This window comes from Triturus cristatus, chromosome 5_2, assembly GCF_964204655.1.
Source record: "Triturus cristatus chromosome 5_2, aTriCri1.1, whole genome shotgun sequence".
NCBI classification, from domain to species: domain Eukaryota; kingdom Metazoa; phylum Chordata; class Amphibia; order Caudata; family Salamandridae; genus Triturus; species Triturus cristatus.
In genome coordinates, this window is record NC_140588.1 from 351,061,128 (window position 1) to 351,078,971 (window position 17,844).

Here is a 17,844-nt window from a genome sequence, read left to right on the forward strand (position 1 = left end):
CAGGAGCATAGCAGCGATGGCTGTTATGTACTCTCAATGCAGCGGGATTCCAAACTGATTAAGCCTTTTTTGCATTACTGCTGGCAGTCTTGCCTGATGCTCGGAGGTGACCTCTGCTGATAATCATGTATGGGGTTACCACTAATGTAATCTAATGTAATCTTGTCTAGTGCGGTCACTATTGCAATACTAATAATATTAATTGCTCTGGTGATTTTCATTGAACATGAGTAGCTCTTATTACAGAAAAGGTTGGCTACCCTGATCTAAAGATTGCTGTCGGCTCTGCATCCAACGTTTTAAAGAGACATGCTGTAGTGGAATGGCCTACCCAGTGTGCCAGCTAAACTCTAGAACGACCAACTGTTGTGTTTTAGGAAAGCCGTGAAAACGTGTCTATACAAGAGTTAACACTTACCTGTTATTTGTCGTTATCTTCTCTCAGCACCAGGAATCCTCCAGTAGGTAATTGATTTATTTTATAAAAGTATAGCATAACATCCTATGTGAAACCTGTAAACTGACCCATTCTATAAGTCACTAAGTCTATATTATATTGAGACGGTTCTCTTAAAATGATTAATTTTAAGATCTGCCCCATAAGTTAGCTTAGAAGCCTGCAGAACTAGGGCGTTTCTGTTGCAGTATTATATAGCGCAAACTCGACCTATAGGTTCTGAAGGATTTCACATGAGCACCAGTTACATTACAGAAGGACACATTCATTTTTGGTAGGCATAGGGAGATTGAGAGATTTGCCCAGAATCAAAGGATGTTGAGCCGACCCCAAGACTCCAACCTGGTTTCCCAGTTCCAAAGTGGGCAGCTTTGGCCATTACAACACATCCTCTCCCTTGATAAGCAAAATGTCTCACAGCAGCAACTATGTTCCTGCTGCAAAATGGAGGATTCTGTGGCCCCTGTTGAGAAGATGGGGATTTCAAAGATGTCTTCATTTTTCAGATGCATAGTCCAGAGAACAATGAGTATAACAATATCTTCCACTAGGTATCGAAATATATATTTGGATACACAGCTTTCTATCAGCTCATCCCTGCTGAGAATTTGGGGGTGAGAGCACTAAAGGCCTCATATACAACATTTTGTAAATGTGCCGCAAGGTTTTTTGTTGTGCTGCCCTGCATTAAAAGAAAGGGCAGGAATGCGCTGTACCCATAACATACAGCGTATTCCTGTCCTATTTCACAGCGCTGACGCACAAATGGCTGCCATATACCAACTCAAGCACCTGGTGCAAGGGTGCCTGAATTGAAATCGGGTTGTGTTTGTGCAGGAAGGAACACCTTCTATCACGCAAAAAACGGCTTGCCTGCCCTGGGCAGGGACACGGTTTTGACTCATTCCCAGATTCACGCTATGTTGTAAATCTGAGAATGTGTCAAAAAAACATGGCCACTGAGTGGGAACACCCACTGCAACACTCATGACACGACTCCCCCACGCAGAGTGAGGCAACACAGAGACTTGTGATGCGTTGCCTTAAACCATATCTACATGGCCATGACAAGTCCAGTAGGGTGACTTTCATTGCCCTCATAGATATGGTTAAGCCTCTGCGCTGCCGGAACATCCAGAAAAGTAGTGCACTGAGCATGTAAATAAGCCCCTAAGTATTATTGGACCGTAAAGTGTCTGTGAAGCAGGACGGCTTCAGGAAGAAACTTAAGCCATCTGTATGTCGCCACGGTTTGTACACTTCTGACTAACTTATTGGCATGGTTCACTTTTCTGAAGCTACCATCAGTTGGCACACTCATTAAATTTATTAAACACATAAATAAGAAAAACCTTTAAGGAAATAGTAATTCCAGATGTCAAATTCGGATCCTATGCTAAAAAACCAAAAGGTGTGTGTCTTTTAGGTTTTAAACGATGGGAGAGCACAAAAAAAGTAGCTTTCCGAGTAGGGCAGGCAAGGCCAACAACCGCAACACGTTCCCAAACTTTTCGAATGCCTCAGCTGTGCAAACGCCTAGTCATACACCTGCTGCTGAGTGAGGCAATCACAGACCCACAATACATGCAACAGAAACTTCCAGGAAGGTTTGCTGCGATTTGTGATTCAGAAACTGGAGCGATCCCCTCTACATGAACTCAAATTTGCATAATATCAGAACAACCCGAAAATAATGTGCCTGCAGATGTTGAGGCATGTTGAGACAACACACTAGGTTACAGGGCCTGAGAGACATTTCAGTTTCGGGAGGAAGCATTTCTCTATGCTACTACATAGTGTCATTTCAATTTTAATTTACTGTTTAGCACAGGTGGGCAGCTGGAAAGTGTGACCAATTGTAATATACAAACACCCGCTTCTGCAGGGCAGTGGGCATGCATACCATCTTATATAAGACCATCAAACACCAAGGACACTCACCTACCAAGAACTGAAGTGGGCCCATTCGCTTGACTTAGGAGCTTTCCAATCCACACTACAGATGGCACAGATGGCATAGCCTCACAATCCGACTCAGACTCCGGTCTGCTAGGCAAACCTCAGAACCTTCTGGCAAGTCATCTCTGGACTACTGAAAGTGATACAATGCCTTCTCAGTGGTAGATTATAGGCTACATAAATACCGCTGGCATAGGTGCCCTTCCTTGTCTCTATGGATAAGGGCGAGAGTAGCTCATACGAAACTGATCCTCGTGACTCGACTTCTCTAGCTCTTTCTGAAGATACCCAGACCCATCACACAGATCTTTTTCAAAAGATGGAGATCTCAGCTCAGCAGGCTGCTCTGGGCTGGGGAGAGTGTGACTGGCTGTACCTTTGGTGAAAGGAGGCCTGGCGGTACCAGATCGGAAATACCATAATTTGTCAGCACCAGCTTTCTTTGCCGCTTGTTGGTACCTCCTCCAGTCTCACATACCGAATATGGTGTGGAAACTGAGCGCATAGGCGGGGTAAATTAAGCATGTTTATTTGAGTGACTACCTTCCCTAAGAGATGCTGTTGTGGCTACCTACAAACAGTCCCTGGCATAGACTGTGCTCTCTGTCGGGCCTCCAGCTACCATCGGCATATGTCTATAGAAGGCACCTTTTAAACACTGGACCATTTTAAAGACAGAGGGCCCAATGACACACTTGATATAGCTACATACTTTAGACTTTGTCACACACTACAGGTTTACTGCTACGTGTTTCCACAGGAACTTAAAGAGTTTCTTCCCCTTACTAAACTTCTGACCCTTGCATACATCAGAGGTTGGGTGTTGCAGATATACAAGTTGACAATTGGCGAATGTCATATTATCTAGTAATACCACTGTGGTAAAAGGACTTGGGAGATTTATGGGACGTACGATAATGGTCCTACTGCTGTGCCCAGCTTGACATTATTTCATGGAACTATAAAGAAAAATGTATACATTTTAAATTTCTCCATAGATTATAGCCTTATAGCCCGCTGCCGAGAGCTATACGAGTTTTTAAAGGACCTGAACCCCTACGAGGGCCTATAATAAGGGAGCGGGCCTTCGACACCCGGACAGCCGGGGCAGGAGGGCTATAAGACTACTAGAACATTCGACCAACTAAGGGTAGCATGTTCTAAATTAAAAAGAGAGAAACATGAAGACAAACATTGGAATGTTGGAGCGCCGGGCTTATACCAGCCATTATAAGAGCGAAGCTACTCCGTTGTCTTCAATGGAGTTCTAATATTTACTCCCGCTACCCTACATAAATTTGACAACTCTAGACCCCATGAATGCCCGAGCTGTCATCATCCCCACGCTGATTTCCTACATCTTGTATGGAGGTGCAGACTTACTGGCAAAATATATTAGATACAATATCCAAGATACCTGAATGTGAGATAACGTATACGCCAGATGTACCTCTGTTGGGGTGTGTTGATAGGGTTCCAACGCCTTTGATAGGCCTTGCTGCTATCTTGCTATTGCTTGCTAAGCGAGAGAGAGCTTTGCACTGGATGAAAGGATTACTGCGTACAGCAGCTGGTTTTCTAAGAAGTGTTCCTGTTTGTAATATCATTGCAGAGACATTTACCAATATGCAGACTAAAAAATCTCGGCCTAAAGATTTATGGACACCACTTTGCCTTTACTTAGAAGGTCAACGGGAAGAGCACCTGAATGCTCAGCTGGCTTCGTCTTCAGATGACTGTTGAATATATTTTCAGTGACTGTGAATGGAATCGGGGAGGGCTACTGCTGGGATTTACCTCCAGGCTGTGCACCCCTTACTAGGACCAGGTATATCCATATAGTCACAACCATAACCAAGAAAAGAGCCGTATTGGCCTAAGAACGACCGCACTGGTGTCACTTTGAATAGTAATGCACACAGGTGCTCAACCCCCTACAGTCTTACTGCTCGGAAACTGTTAGAATTCATACAAAACCTTTTTTGAAGAGGGAACACTCAATATCAAACAATTGAATCATTCTTTACAATTTCAAACAAATTTCCACGCATCATTTCCTGCTTTTTGTTATAACTATGAAGAGGGGGCTGAAATTCAATTTTTCACAAAGTTATTAATTTCCATCAATACTGTAGACTTCAAACAGCACAGCCAACATGTTTCATCCGTTCAAAGACTTCATCAGGGGTTTCAGTGGTGCATGTTCCTGATACAAATCAGGTCAGTTCCTGTGATTGGGATACTCATCAGTCAAATCAGTATATGTGTGCAAATGCACAAGTATTCCTTCCCCTGCGGAATCTGTTAAACAAAAATCCATGTCATGTACTGGCAGGCATACCCGGCGGACTTAGGGCATCCGATGGCAGCTAGGTGATGGATGGAATGCTTACATTAATCATAGACACTGGCAATTGCTCGGGCCACATCCCAATCCATATTTTTTCCGCCCACCATGCCACCTCAGTTTGAACCCAACCATTATGAAATCAGTCTTTATCCTACTCCTCATGGGAACAGTCCAGTCTGGACTGCCTGGCCAGGTCCTCCCTGAACCGAATACAAGCAACCTAGGAACGGCTTTCCCCTAGTTAGGGCTCTTCAGCCAGATATAGCTGGATTCCAGTGTCACAGTGAGCCCAAGACCCAAGTCTAGGCATACCCGGGGCATTTAGGGCATCAAATACAAAAACAACAAGGTGATGGATGGAATACTTAAATTAATCTCAGCCACTGGCAATTGCTCAGGCCGTATCCCAATCTATCGTTTTTTGCCCACCATGCTACCCCAGTTTGGACCCAGCCATATGGAAATCAGTCTTGACCCTGATCCTCATGGGAACAGTCCTGCTCAAACTGCCAGGCCATGTTCTCCCTGAACTGGAACACAGTCCACCTTGCACCGGTTTTGCCCTAGTTGGGGCTCTTCAGCCAGGTATAGCTTGGTTCCAGTGGCACAGTGAGTCTGGGACCCACATCTGGGCATACCTGGCACACTTAGGACATTAGATGACAGCAAAATGATGGAAAGAATGCTTGAATTAATCTCAACCACTGTCAATTGCTCAAGACAGATGCCAATCTATAATTTTTCATCGACCATGCCATCTCACTTTGGTCCTAACTAGAACTACCTACTGGCGACCCCCAGAGGGAAATTATATGGCGGTACCCACTCTGTAGTTATTGTTTGGGTTACCAGAGAGGAAATCCTTGGATTTTTCACCATTAATACTTTGTGCCAGTTTGACTAATCTCCACGAAACTTTAAAGACCTATTCCTCTTTCTACTTTGGCAGAGTATATAATGCTTTACAGAGACTCGTCAAGGGGGCGCAAAGAAAAAAGTGGGGCCCCAAAACACGTTTGGGCACCAATGCATTTTCCATATACTGTGTACTCCATCGTGGTGTGAAAACAGCTGGACGGATTTGAATGACATTTTGCGGGATTACACATTATGGTGTGCAGATGCTTTTTGGGGGTACCACAGGTAAGGTGGGTAAGTATTTTTAAGTTATAATGCATTTTAACTTAATGATATCCGTAGTTGCTGTAGTTTCATGAACATTTTGTGGTATTTCGCGGGTGTACCTTGGTACATAACAAAGACAAGTCATTATGTGATTAGCAAGGCCACTGGAATTATGCAATTCTATAGCCCGTGGTGTTTTACTCATAATTATGGATTTACCACATTTGCCACATATTCTGGTGTATAATTTCCAGAATTTAAGAAAAAAAACTTGTTTCTAGCTCAAAGAAGTTACAAAAAATCTGGCAACACATGGTGCTGTGCAGTGTAAGGCACTTCACAAATGTTCACCTTTCAGTTACACTTTTGCTGTATTTAGGTGTTAAACTAGTACCAATAAGGTGAAACCTCAGTCCAGACAGTGTTATAGTGTGTAACAATGATAAAATAATGAACTGATACTATCACAAAGTGTGCAGCAATATGCTGCATACTTTGCATTTTCTTGCCGCATAATTTACAAGAGTTAAAGGCAGCCATGTTGTATTTAGGTACACTTTGGCTGTGTTCTGCGTCATGCCTTGAGATATAGGTAAGTAGTAGGTTTGATATTTTTCCCCTACCTATTATCACTTTGTTAAAATGGTAGTAGATGGTGAAGAATATGCATAGATTTCATTATATTTTTACAAAATTGTATGGAGCACCGTGGTACTGCCTCAGGAGTACTACAGCACTTGAAATAGATTTTAAAAATATATATGTTAAAACATTAAAAATACACCGTAATACACTAGATTTTACAAATATAGTGTAATACAGTGTATTTTCTATTTTTAACATTTAAATAGGCAAAAGAAAGTCTACAGAGTACTGTGATAATACATACAAATTACTGCACTACCTATTTTTTTTAATGTGCAGTTCTCCTGTCAGACCTCTAGATGCAAAGAATGCTGCCAGTCTAACTCATGTAACCCATTTGACGAGCTGTTTCTCGGAAACCCTGACTGTCCTGTTGTAAACAGGGTATGGAGTTATTGAGTAGGTGGCAAGATACATATGGGTTACTTCTAATTTGGACTGGGCTTAAAGCTTGCGTTTCACTATTTTTGCATGGTTTCTTGAGAACTTTTACACAACTACTATTCCCATAAACTTGTGCTGTCTTACAGGATGTACAGCAACATGTGGCCATTAGTGTTGGGCACGTCTATAAATACGCGCTGCGCTCCACCGCTCATCCCTTGTTATTGAGCGATGTCAGCAGAGGGAGACGTACGTTGGAGTTAAGAGTTCTTGGCTTGGGTCGGAGAGGTGCAGCGTCTTCAGTGTCAGGGTCATGCAGCATCCTTGGGACCCCGACAACGAGTCTGCAGAGGCAGCTGAGCAATGCGGTATGGGTGAACTTTGCACCGGTGTAGCGCTCAAACATGCTACCAACCTGATGGTGCCTGTGCAGAGTCAACGACAACTGTTTCTGGCAAAAGTTTTGTTTTCTTGTTAATAGTGGGTGGATTCCGCTCACAAGAACTCTTTTGAGGAATGCAAAGAAAAGTAAAACAGGCGGGTGGGCGCCACTTTCAGAACATTTGTAATAATAAGTATGACTATGTTAAATGTGTGTTTCTACCCATAGGTGATGTGTGGGTAGGCTCCGCAAATAGTTTACTTGCAATTTCATTGTCAGTATGAACTAAAGCAGGAGAGCGCCGCTAGTACTACTTTAAAAGGTGTTGGATAAGTGAAAATAGCATTTTGTGTTTTGCAAAGGTACTACAATTATCAGACACGTTATTCATTGTCGCTTAACAGGAAATTGGATGACTAGAAGTTTCTTGTGAGGTACAAGCGAATAAGAGAAGAGGTAGGACACAATGCATGGGATGTATACAACTGTCTTGTTCTTATTGAAAGTACAAAGCTTTAGCTAAAACTACTGTATTATTATACACCTTAGGTTACAATTCAACCCGTATGAATATCTCTTGAAAGTCATAGTGAATCAAGCCCAGCCTTTTGCTTTCTTTCAGGTAATGTCTAGAAATAATAGATCTAAGAGTCACAGTGAGGTGTTAAATGTAGCAACTTATGAGTTTGGGTCCTGTGTCTTTCAGCTCTCCCTCCCAGCTGATCCCTGCCTTTCCTCCCCTTCTCTTGCTTGATCCTCCCTATTGACTGTGCTCTCATAGCATTCTGCAGTTGAGGGTATCAAGAGGTGGACCCATTTGAGCAATGCATTGATCCTGGAGAGTTTGTCTGGCTTGCAGAATAACAAGCTCAAATAATTCTCCTCCCGGTCAAGTTTATTTCAATAGGGCCACTCTTGAGGATGTCTGTAAGGCTTTGTCCATGGTCCAACAGGACGTGGTGGCTTCAAAAGTCGAGACAGCAGACTTGCTGCATCAAGTGTATAGGTTACAACAAAACACTTTTGATGCAGGTACGACTTGTGTGTTGGGCAGACAAACATGGTCCCCAGGTGACACAACTACCCCAGTAATTGTTCCTCCTGTGTCAGTTGAGGTACCAAACACTATCCCATTAGCAGCACCATAACAGTAAATTTGTTGACATTAATAAAGTCCAGGTGTTTCTTACTGAAGTCTTACTGCACTTTACGTGTCGGCCTAGAGCCTTTCCCACGGACCATTCTAGGGAGGCATTCTTAATCTTTTATCTTGGAGGAGATACTGCTCAATGGGCAGTATCTTTAGTTAGTCGAGATGATACCATCTTGTATAATTGGGATGATTTTAGAACCAAAGTTGACGAAGTCTTTGATTGAAGGGAAATTTAGTTTTCTGCCAAGAATTGTTGAAACTTAAGCAGGGCAGTGAGGATTTAGTGAAGTACCTTAGTGCATTCCAACGTCTGGTAGCTGAAACAGATTGGCCGGAGGCAAAACAGGTATCCCTCTTCCATCAAGGTATACGTGAGAAGCTAAAACATTTAATTGCTCAAATTGATCCTCAGGCCTGGACTTGCACAGACCTAATCAATCTGGCTAGGGTTGAATCATTGACTTAGTGAAAGAAAAGGTGACAAGAGGCGGGGAGAAAGACCGCTGCCAAGATATGATAGAGGAAAATCTTCAGCATTCACTTCTGAAACACCGGCAGAACCCATGGAAATAAGCACAGTTTTGTCTCATTATCCAAGGAAGAAAGAAAACAGAGAAGGAAGAAAGGTCTCCGTTTGTATTGTGGGCATAAAGGCCATTTTGTCAACGATTGCAAGGTAAAACCCAAGGGGAAAAATGTGTCACCAAAAGCGAGAACAATTTTAGATAAAGAAAAAGACTCCCCTCAGGATAACTAGGATGCTCAAAGGCCTTAGAAGGGAAAACTTTGAGCGGCTATTCAATCGCTTCTCTGAGTACTGACAACAAATTGTTGGTTGAACATGCAAAGTTGCCTCTTCAGGTGTGTGTAAACGGTGAGTGGCTTTCAGAGGAGGCAATGGTAGATTCCGAAGCAACAGGGAATTTTGTGGACAGTTCCGTAGCAGCAACCTTACACATTACTTTATTACAGAAATCAAATCCAAAATCTGCAGTGCCTATGAATGGCAGTCAGTTAACTTCAGGACCCATAACTCAGTTTACTTCAGTCTTACAGGTTATTACTCAGGAGCATCATTTTGAAACCATGCAACTTAACATTATTAATGCTTCACAGTACGGCATCATTTTGGGCATTCCATGGCTTACTAAACATAACCCTACTATTGACTGGTCAGCTAAGATAGTGAGGTTGGAGTCTGCCTTCCGCTTGAAGGAGTGTACAAAGTCTCATGAGTCAGTAGCAAAAGCCTTAACAAAGTGATTAAAAATTGCAAGAGCAGCTAAAAAAGAAACCTTTTTACCTAGTCAATACTCAGAGTATCTAGATATCTTTAGTGATCAGCAGTCTAAGCAACCACCACCTCATTGGCAGTATGACTGCCAAATTGATCTGGTTCCTGGAGCAGTGGTAACTAATGGAAGGATTTATGCTTTATTTGAAAGTGAACACAATTACTTATATAAGAATATAGCAAATAGTTTCATCCGACCATCAAAGTCTCTGGCAGCGTCACCTTTGTTTTTCATTCCTATGGCCAATAGTGAATTTTGAACTTGTATTGATTATCGCGCCCTAAACAAGATGAAGATTAAAAATCGAAACCCGTTGCCTTTGATGCCGGTCCTGCTGGATCACGTCAAAAAGACAGTCATTTACACTAAATTAAATCTGAAAGGGGCCTAACATCTGGTCCGAATCTGAAAATGAGATGAGTGGAAAACAGCCTTCTGTACTCGTTATGGCTTATTCAAGTACAGGGTTATGTCCTTTGGATTATACAATGCTCCAGTGGCATTCCAATTCTTTTAATTTAAATGATGTTTTCTGTGAATTTCTGGATGTGTTTGCAATAGTCTATATAGACGACGTTCTCACCTATTCATTTTCAGAAGCTGAACATTACCATCACATCAATGCCGTCTTGCAAGCGCTCATAAAACATCACTTATTTTGCAAAATCACCAAGGGTGAGTTTCACGTGTCCAAAGTGGAGTTCTTTGGAGTAATGTTGTCACCCACTGGTCTGGAAATGGCTGAACGAAAAGTGAAAGCCATTAAAGACTGTCCGATTCCTCAGAATATTTGTGATATCCAATGTTTCTTGAGGTTCGCTAACTTTTATTGTCGATTTATAGATCAGTTTTCTAAGGTAGTGACTCCGATTAAGAAACTCTTTTGAAAAAACACTCCATTTGTGTGGACTCTGAAAGCAGATGAGGCTTTCTGTCTTCTAAAAGCCGCCTTCACAACACCACCCTTTCAGGCACACCCTGATCCTGACAAACGGTTCATTGTGGAGGCGGATGCTTCCAATAGTGCCATTGGGGCAATTTTGTCCCAAGGAAACTCCCACACTGAACAACTGCATTCTTATACTTACGTGTAAAGAAAGCTTAATGAGACCGAAACTCATTACACCATTGCCGAAAAAGAGTTATTAGTTATTCAGGATGCCTTTTGTGAATGCTCGTTGATCTGAGTCACACCAGACAATTCCGGTCACACACAACAAAGAGTTGCAAATTAAGTATCTGCCTGCAAATAAGGCACAACATCTAGTATGTGTTGATCTGAGTCGCACCAGACAATCCTGGTCACACACAGCGAAGAGTTGGGAATTCCGTACCTACCTGGAAATGAGGCATGTCTGGTGCGCGTTGATACGGGTTGCACCAGACAATTCTTATCAGACCCAACAAAGAGTTGGAAAATACCGTACCTCCCTGGAAATGAGGCACAATGACTGGTGCGGGTTGATTCAGGTCGCACCAGAAACGTTCGTCACACACACTGGCGCAAGTTCAGCAGTGCCGCACGAGGCAGAATGAGGCACTACTAAAGGTACGCCCTGGGGGTTGTAACCTGTGAATCGGACCCCGCACTCAATGAGTATGCAGTCAGCATGTCGCATGAGAGAGATGAGGCACAATTGACAAAGCGGGCCAGTCGGGTCCCGCAACCAGTGAATCCGCTCACCACCAATAAGACGCTTATGCGTCTTGAGGCCACACGATGCAGGGCCACACTCCTTAGATGCGGGCAGTACTTTTGAAAATCCACACAAGGCAATCTGTTCTACAGGCACAATGCTTAGTTTCAAGCCTACACCACGCTACTAGTTGGGATCCAGCAGACAATGTGGGCACTTAAGAGGGCACCGCTCTTCAGGTGTCATAATAATGTGGGTCCCTCGTGGGAGGTCTTTGATGTCCCTGAGACCTCCACAAGAGAACAGGGGGTAAGCCAACAACTCCTTCGAAGCACACTTCAGGGTGCCACACAGCAGCAGGTAGTCAGCCCAGACCAGCTACTATTCAGGAAGGAGGCACAGTCCCTTCCAATGGCAGTAATTCTCCTTGTGCACAACAGATTCTTATGGTAGTGTGCACCACACAGTTCCAGGATCTCTGGTCCCATGTCCACACAAGTGTATCTCTACCCTGCTGAATTATGGCACCAGTAGTTATTCTGTTGTTGGGGGTGATTCAGAGGTTTCCCTTTGAACCACAGATGTCTCCCCTAAATTTCTGTCCTGTCTGCCATGGGGCCATGGAATGCAGGTCTTAATATTTAATGGGGCCATGATCTGGCTTCCCAGAGGCCAAGTGTCAAAACCTCTCCCTCCAATCTATCCAGCCAGGCCCTCAAATGGCAGAGGTCTGTTGTTCCAGTTGCATGCTCAATTTGTATAGCTGTCTCTGGGGAATGCACAGATAGACTGGAGTCACACTAAAAGACACACAAAGAGTTTTAGAGCAAAGAAATACCTTCTTTCTAGAAGTGGTATTTCTAAGCTATGAATGACAAGTCCCTCTTTACCAAAGGAAAGGGTTTGTCATTGTGAATCCAATGATAGGAAACATCGTGAGCAGTTCTTAATTTGTAAACAAATAAGTGCCGGTGCTCAAAGTTTTATGGCAGAATCTCGTTACCAGCACTGCCGAATGCAGGGTTGACATTTGATTTATCTACCACCAGACACTTCCTGGCAAAATCCAAAAAGTCTCAGAAAAGTTTTTGTTATTGCTCTAATGTGTTTACCAAAACAACGTTGTGTGAATAGAAGTATATCTACCAGCACCACTTTAAAAAATAGAATATTCAAGCACACACCACCCTTTTAATGTGTCAAACTTTTTTCAAGAGGCTCTCCTGTGTAGAGAAAAACAAGTGTTCTCTTTTACCAGCTCAGCATCTCTAATGGTCACCAACAATAAGTATTTGAGAAAAATGCTTTGTTAGATGACCCATGAGGCCCAGCACTGGAGGAAGCAAAAAAAGAGGCAATCACTGGCAGATTCACAATGAAGTCCAGCGGTACCGTCCAGCTCAACACCCAGCAACGGAGTGCCCAAGAGGCTGTCCCAGGCAGCGAGATGCATGCAATTACAGTCACCTCTGCACACCACGGGTGCACATTCAACTTTGAAAAATTACTGCACTGCTGCTGCCCGCATGAAAAAAGCTATAGCACCAGCCCTCTAAATAAGTGTCGGTGCTGAGCACCGGAAACCATCGGCACAATTTAAGCACTGATTATGAGGGTGCTGCACTGTAAGTCACGACTGCAGGTTGAAGTAATTTTAACCATTATTCCCATATAAACCTATGGGAAGAGCAAACCTCATAGATAGTGAAAACACACATGGGTAGTTTTCACTACGTGGTCAGGAAACACACGTGTACCTGCCCTGCCCTTCACCTACCACTTGCTTCACCCCTTAAGACTTACCCCAGGGGTGCCCTGGTGGTTGTGAAAGGTCCTCACAGGATTGGCAAGTGGTTTAGAAAGACCAACCTGACCATAAGTGCAATTGCGCACACACAGGTGTGGTGTTGTTCCATGGGAAGAGACAACCTCCTAGGTAGGGAAAAACCATATGGGGGTTCTCCACTACCTGGGCAGAGAACACCCATGTGTACCTGCCCTGCCTTTGCCTACCACTTGAGCCACACCTCAGGGTTTACCCTTGAGGTGCTCTGGTGGTAGTGGAAGGCCCACTTAGGGTTGGCTAATGGGTTAGAAATGCCATCCGGAGCACAGGCACAACTGCGCACCCAGAGGCCTGCAAAGGTAGGTTTGATACATATTTGAAAGGCTATTCTCTGATGGGGGGTACAATCAGTGCTGCGCCCCACCATTAGCCAGTTCAGTACCTGCCCTGGATATGTGATGTACCTGTTTACAGGGCACTCGCAACAAATAAACCACTCAAGTAAGCACCACTATCCAGCATGTGTAGGAAGGGTGCGCGCTCTTTCACACTGTATTACAGTGAGAAAGCGCCCAGTGTCCTAAGGCCATGAAAAGAGAATCTGCAAAAACCAGGAGTAGGGGGGCGTGGCTTGGTGAGCCGAGATGGCGGACGCGTCTTAAGCCGGCTCCCGCCCGCCCGTATCATTTATCCACCGGAAATATCCTTGCGCCCGGAGCTGAGGTGCCCTGCCAGTCGGCAGAGACGAGCGACGAGCAGCGGCGGCGCCTGGGATGCTCCAGACGGCCTGGGCCCTCCGTGAGCCGCGGGGTGGCCGAGTGGCGGTTGCGGCCTGGAACGGCGCTGGGAGCCGTGGCCTCGCATGAGCGAAGAGACGGGGCTGGACCTGCCTGAAAGAGGCTGAGGCAGAGAGGCGCCCGGTGTAGGTGGCGGCAAGACGGCGACGCTGTGGGGCCGGAGGTGGAGCGGCGCTCTGGGGACGACGGCTTGGCCCAGATAGAAGAGGTCCGGTGGAGACATCCTGGGGCGTCCCGGCCCGGAGGAGCCCACGCGATAGCGAGGTGTGGTGAGTGTCCAGGCCGTGAGTTGGGGTGGCGCCCCGGTCCCCGGCGTGCGGTGACTGGTCTTTCCCCCCCCTCCCCCTGGATAAGCCAGTGATTTGGGGGTTTGGCGGCCGGTTCGGGTCACGGGGGGTCGGGTGCCTGGTGGGGAGCGACGGAGGCTGCCGGGCGGCCGCCCGACCCAGCTGGTGAGGGCTGCGACTTGTTGGACCTCGGAGGCGACGGGATACGATTGATTTGGCCGGCTGGGTTGTGGTGGCCATCGTGTCTGCCCCAGGACATTATTTGAGAGGCGGCGCCTGGCCCCCCCCCCCTTTTTTTGGCAGAGATTGGCCCAGGTCTGATGCGGGCTGGGTGCCAGAGGACCGGCTGGGCCCCGACCCCCGTGGTTTCCCCGTGATGACTGGGGCGGAGGGCTGGTGACAGGGGCACTATCCTGGAGGTAGCCACGCAAGGGGGGGAGAAGATCCACAGTCGGGCCAGGGGACTTTTCACGGCCGGGGCCTTGGAGCATTGGTCTGTGACGATGACCAGAGACAAACCTGGTGGAGGTGCGGCAAAGCAGGGGCCCATAGATAAATACACGGGCCCGGGCCTGGCGGGGACGGCGGCCGGGGGCCCCTCGGTGGTAGCGCCGGACAATGCAGCCCTCCTAGCAGCCATAACGCAATCCCGGGACATGCTGGATGCCAAGATTGGGGCAGGTGGTTCGGACGTGATGCTGCTGCGTCAAGATCTGCGAAACGCGGTGGCCCGCATTACAGAGACTGAAACCAGGGTGTCGAGCGTGGAGGATGAGGTTGCGATGCTGAGGAAGCAGGTTGCGGCCCTGGAGTCGGCCCAGCGGGGCCTGGCGGGCAGGGTCGAGGATGCCGAAGGGCGGGCCCGCAGGAACAACTTGCGCTTTGTGGCGTTTCCGGAGGGCTGCGAGGGGAACAACATGGAGCGCTTCCTCTCCCAGTGGCTGGAGGGCTGGCTCCCGGCTGAATCGCTGTCCCGTTGCTTCGTGGTGGAGCGGGCACATCGGGTCCTGGTCCAGAGGCCGCCGGTGGGGGCCCGCCTCGGCCAATCATTGCCAAACTCCTGAATTATCACGACAGGGACGTCATCCTCCGCCAGGCCACGGAGAGGGAACCTCTGCAGTTCGAAAATTCCCGCATACTCATATTCCCAGACTACACACGTATGGTCCAACAGCAGCGTCAGTCTTTCCTGGCGGCCAAGGCCAGGTTGCGAGAGCTTCATTTATCCTATGCTCTTCTCTATCCAGCGCGCCTGAGGGTCGTATATGAGTCCCGCACACTGTTCTTTGAGTCGCCAGAGAACGTATTTAAATGGACAGATGAGATAGTAAAACTGCGTCCTCATACACCCCCCGGCAGAGAATCAGACTCATCCCAGATTGAGGCGGCGGGGACTACCTCCAAGAGGCAGCGGCATTCCAGATCCCGCCGTCGTCATAAGTCCGGGGGGGCCCGGCTTGGGGCTGGCCCGGAGGCAGGCCATCCGCCGGCTGGATCCTGAGGGCCTGGGAGTTCATTGGGAGCAGGTCTTCTTGGTCTCCGCGTCATGGACATGCCGCCGGCTGCTTCATTCTTCTTGATGCAGGGGGTTGCCTTGGCCCGGGGGACTGATGTGAAGGGCGACCACCGCCGTAGCCAGTTGCAGGTGGGGTTTTTGGGGACTTGGTGGTAGAGGGTATGTTGGGGATCCATTGGTTGAGAACTACTGAGGTTCACGGTTTGGGCCTTGGGAAGTTTCTCACCGCGACAGGTACTTCCATGTTTGTGAGGTATGGGGTGGGGGGAGCGGGGTTGGGGGGACTGTTGGGTAGTTGGGGTTTTAGATTAGGGGTTGACCGCACCTTAGTACAGAGCTGGGCTTGGGCGGGGGCGGACGCCGGAGTCCCTAAGTGGCCATTATGTCTTGGGTATGTTTCCTATGGCGGCAGATTCCTCGGGGATTAGTGGGCGATTAGCCACAATCAAAGTGTTGAGCTGGAATGTTCGGGGTGCCCTAGATAAGATCAAGAGGGGGGCGATCCTGCAGTACGCGAAGAGGGCCTCGGCAGATGTGTTGCTCCTACAGGAGACACACCTGTTGGGGACGAGGGTGCTCTGCCTTCAACGCTACGGATACACACAAGTGTTTCATGCTGGGTTTGTTCAGGGTTCCAGGGGTGTGGGTATATTGGTCCACAAGCGGGTCTCTTTTGTGCATTCTCAGACATGGGCAGACATATATGGAAGGTACGTTTTTGTTCTGGGTCGGATTGGATCGGAGCAGGTGGTGTTCGGTAGTGTGTACGTCCCCCCTCCCCTGTCCTGGACATTCGCGGAACAGCTCATGGCGCGCTGGGCGGACATCCCAGAGGTCCCGGGGATTATAGGAGGGGACTGGAATGATGTGATGGATCTTTCTAGGGACCGACAGTCAGGGGGCCGGGGGAGAGGGGAGGGTGGACAGACGAAACTTAACGCGCTGGTGGGTGGCCTGGCGTGGGTGGATGCCTAGAGGCAGTGCCATGGTACTGCTCGTGCGTACACGTATTTGTCGGCGGTGCACGGCTCCCTCTCCCGCCTAGACTACATTTTCCTATCGGGGGCCGCGGAGTCCCGGTTGGATGCGGCGGAGATCCTACCGCGAGGGCTCTCGGACCACTCCCCGGTGTCTGCGGTCGTACGGATGGGGGGCGTAGGGGGGGTCGTTTCGTTAGCGCCTTTCGGTGTGGCACCGGCAACAAAATGACTATAGGGTGCATATGACTGCGGTGGTACCTCAATATCTGTCACGGAATGTGGGCTCCGTGTATGTTGTGGGAGGCGATGAAGTCGACACTCCGCGGAGCGGATATCTCCTTCTGTGCGGCGGCCTGCCGTGAGCACCGAGTGGGGCTAGTTCGGGCGGAGGCTAAGGTCCTGGTGTTGGAGCATAGGGGCCGGGGGGATGGGAGTGAGGCGCATTGTCGGCAGTTACTTTATGCGCAGCAGACATATGGCTCCCTGCTGCTTGACGAGGCACGCCAGGTGTGGCTAGCCACTAGGAGTCGAGTGTACCAGTGGGGAGACAAGTCGGGTGCAATGCTGCACAGGCTGTGCCAGGGGATGTATCATGCTCAGGACCTCCCAGGGATAGTGGACCCCGGGGGCACGCCCATAGTGGACCCGGGGTCGCTAGCCAATAGCTTTGCTACATACTATGCAGGTCTATATAGTCCCTGCGAAAGCCTCACAGAAACGGCCGTGGAGCGATTCCTGAGTGATCACCCTGTCATGGCGTTATCAGAAACGGCACGGACGGCATTGGATCTCCCGCTAACAGTGGAAGAATTGGGGGAGGCGCTGGGTGGCCTGACCCCGGGCAAGGCCCCAGGCCCGAATGGGTTCCCGAGTGAGTTTTTTAAGAAGTATTTTCTACAACTAGGTCCACATTATACGGCGGTGGTGGAGGAGGCCCGAGAGTGTGGGTTGTTGCCCCGGGACTGGAGGCATGCTGAGATCGTAGTGTTCCATAAGCCGGGCAGGCCCCCGGAGGAGCACGCCTCGTATCGTCAAAACTCCCTCCTTAATGTCTGGCAAAAGCCTTGGCCAATCGTCTCCTGCCATACATT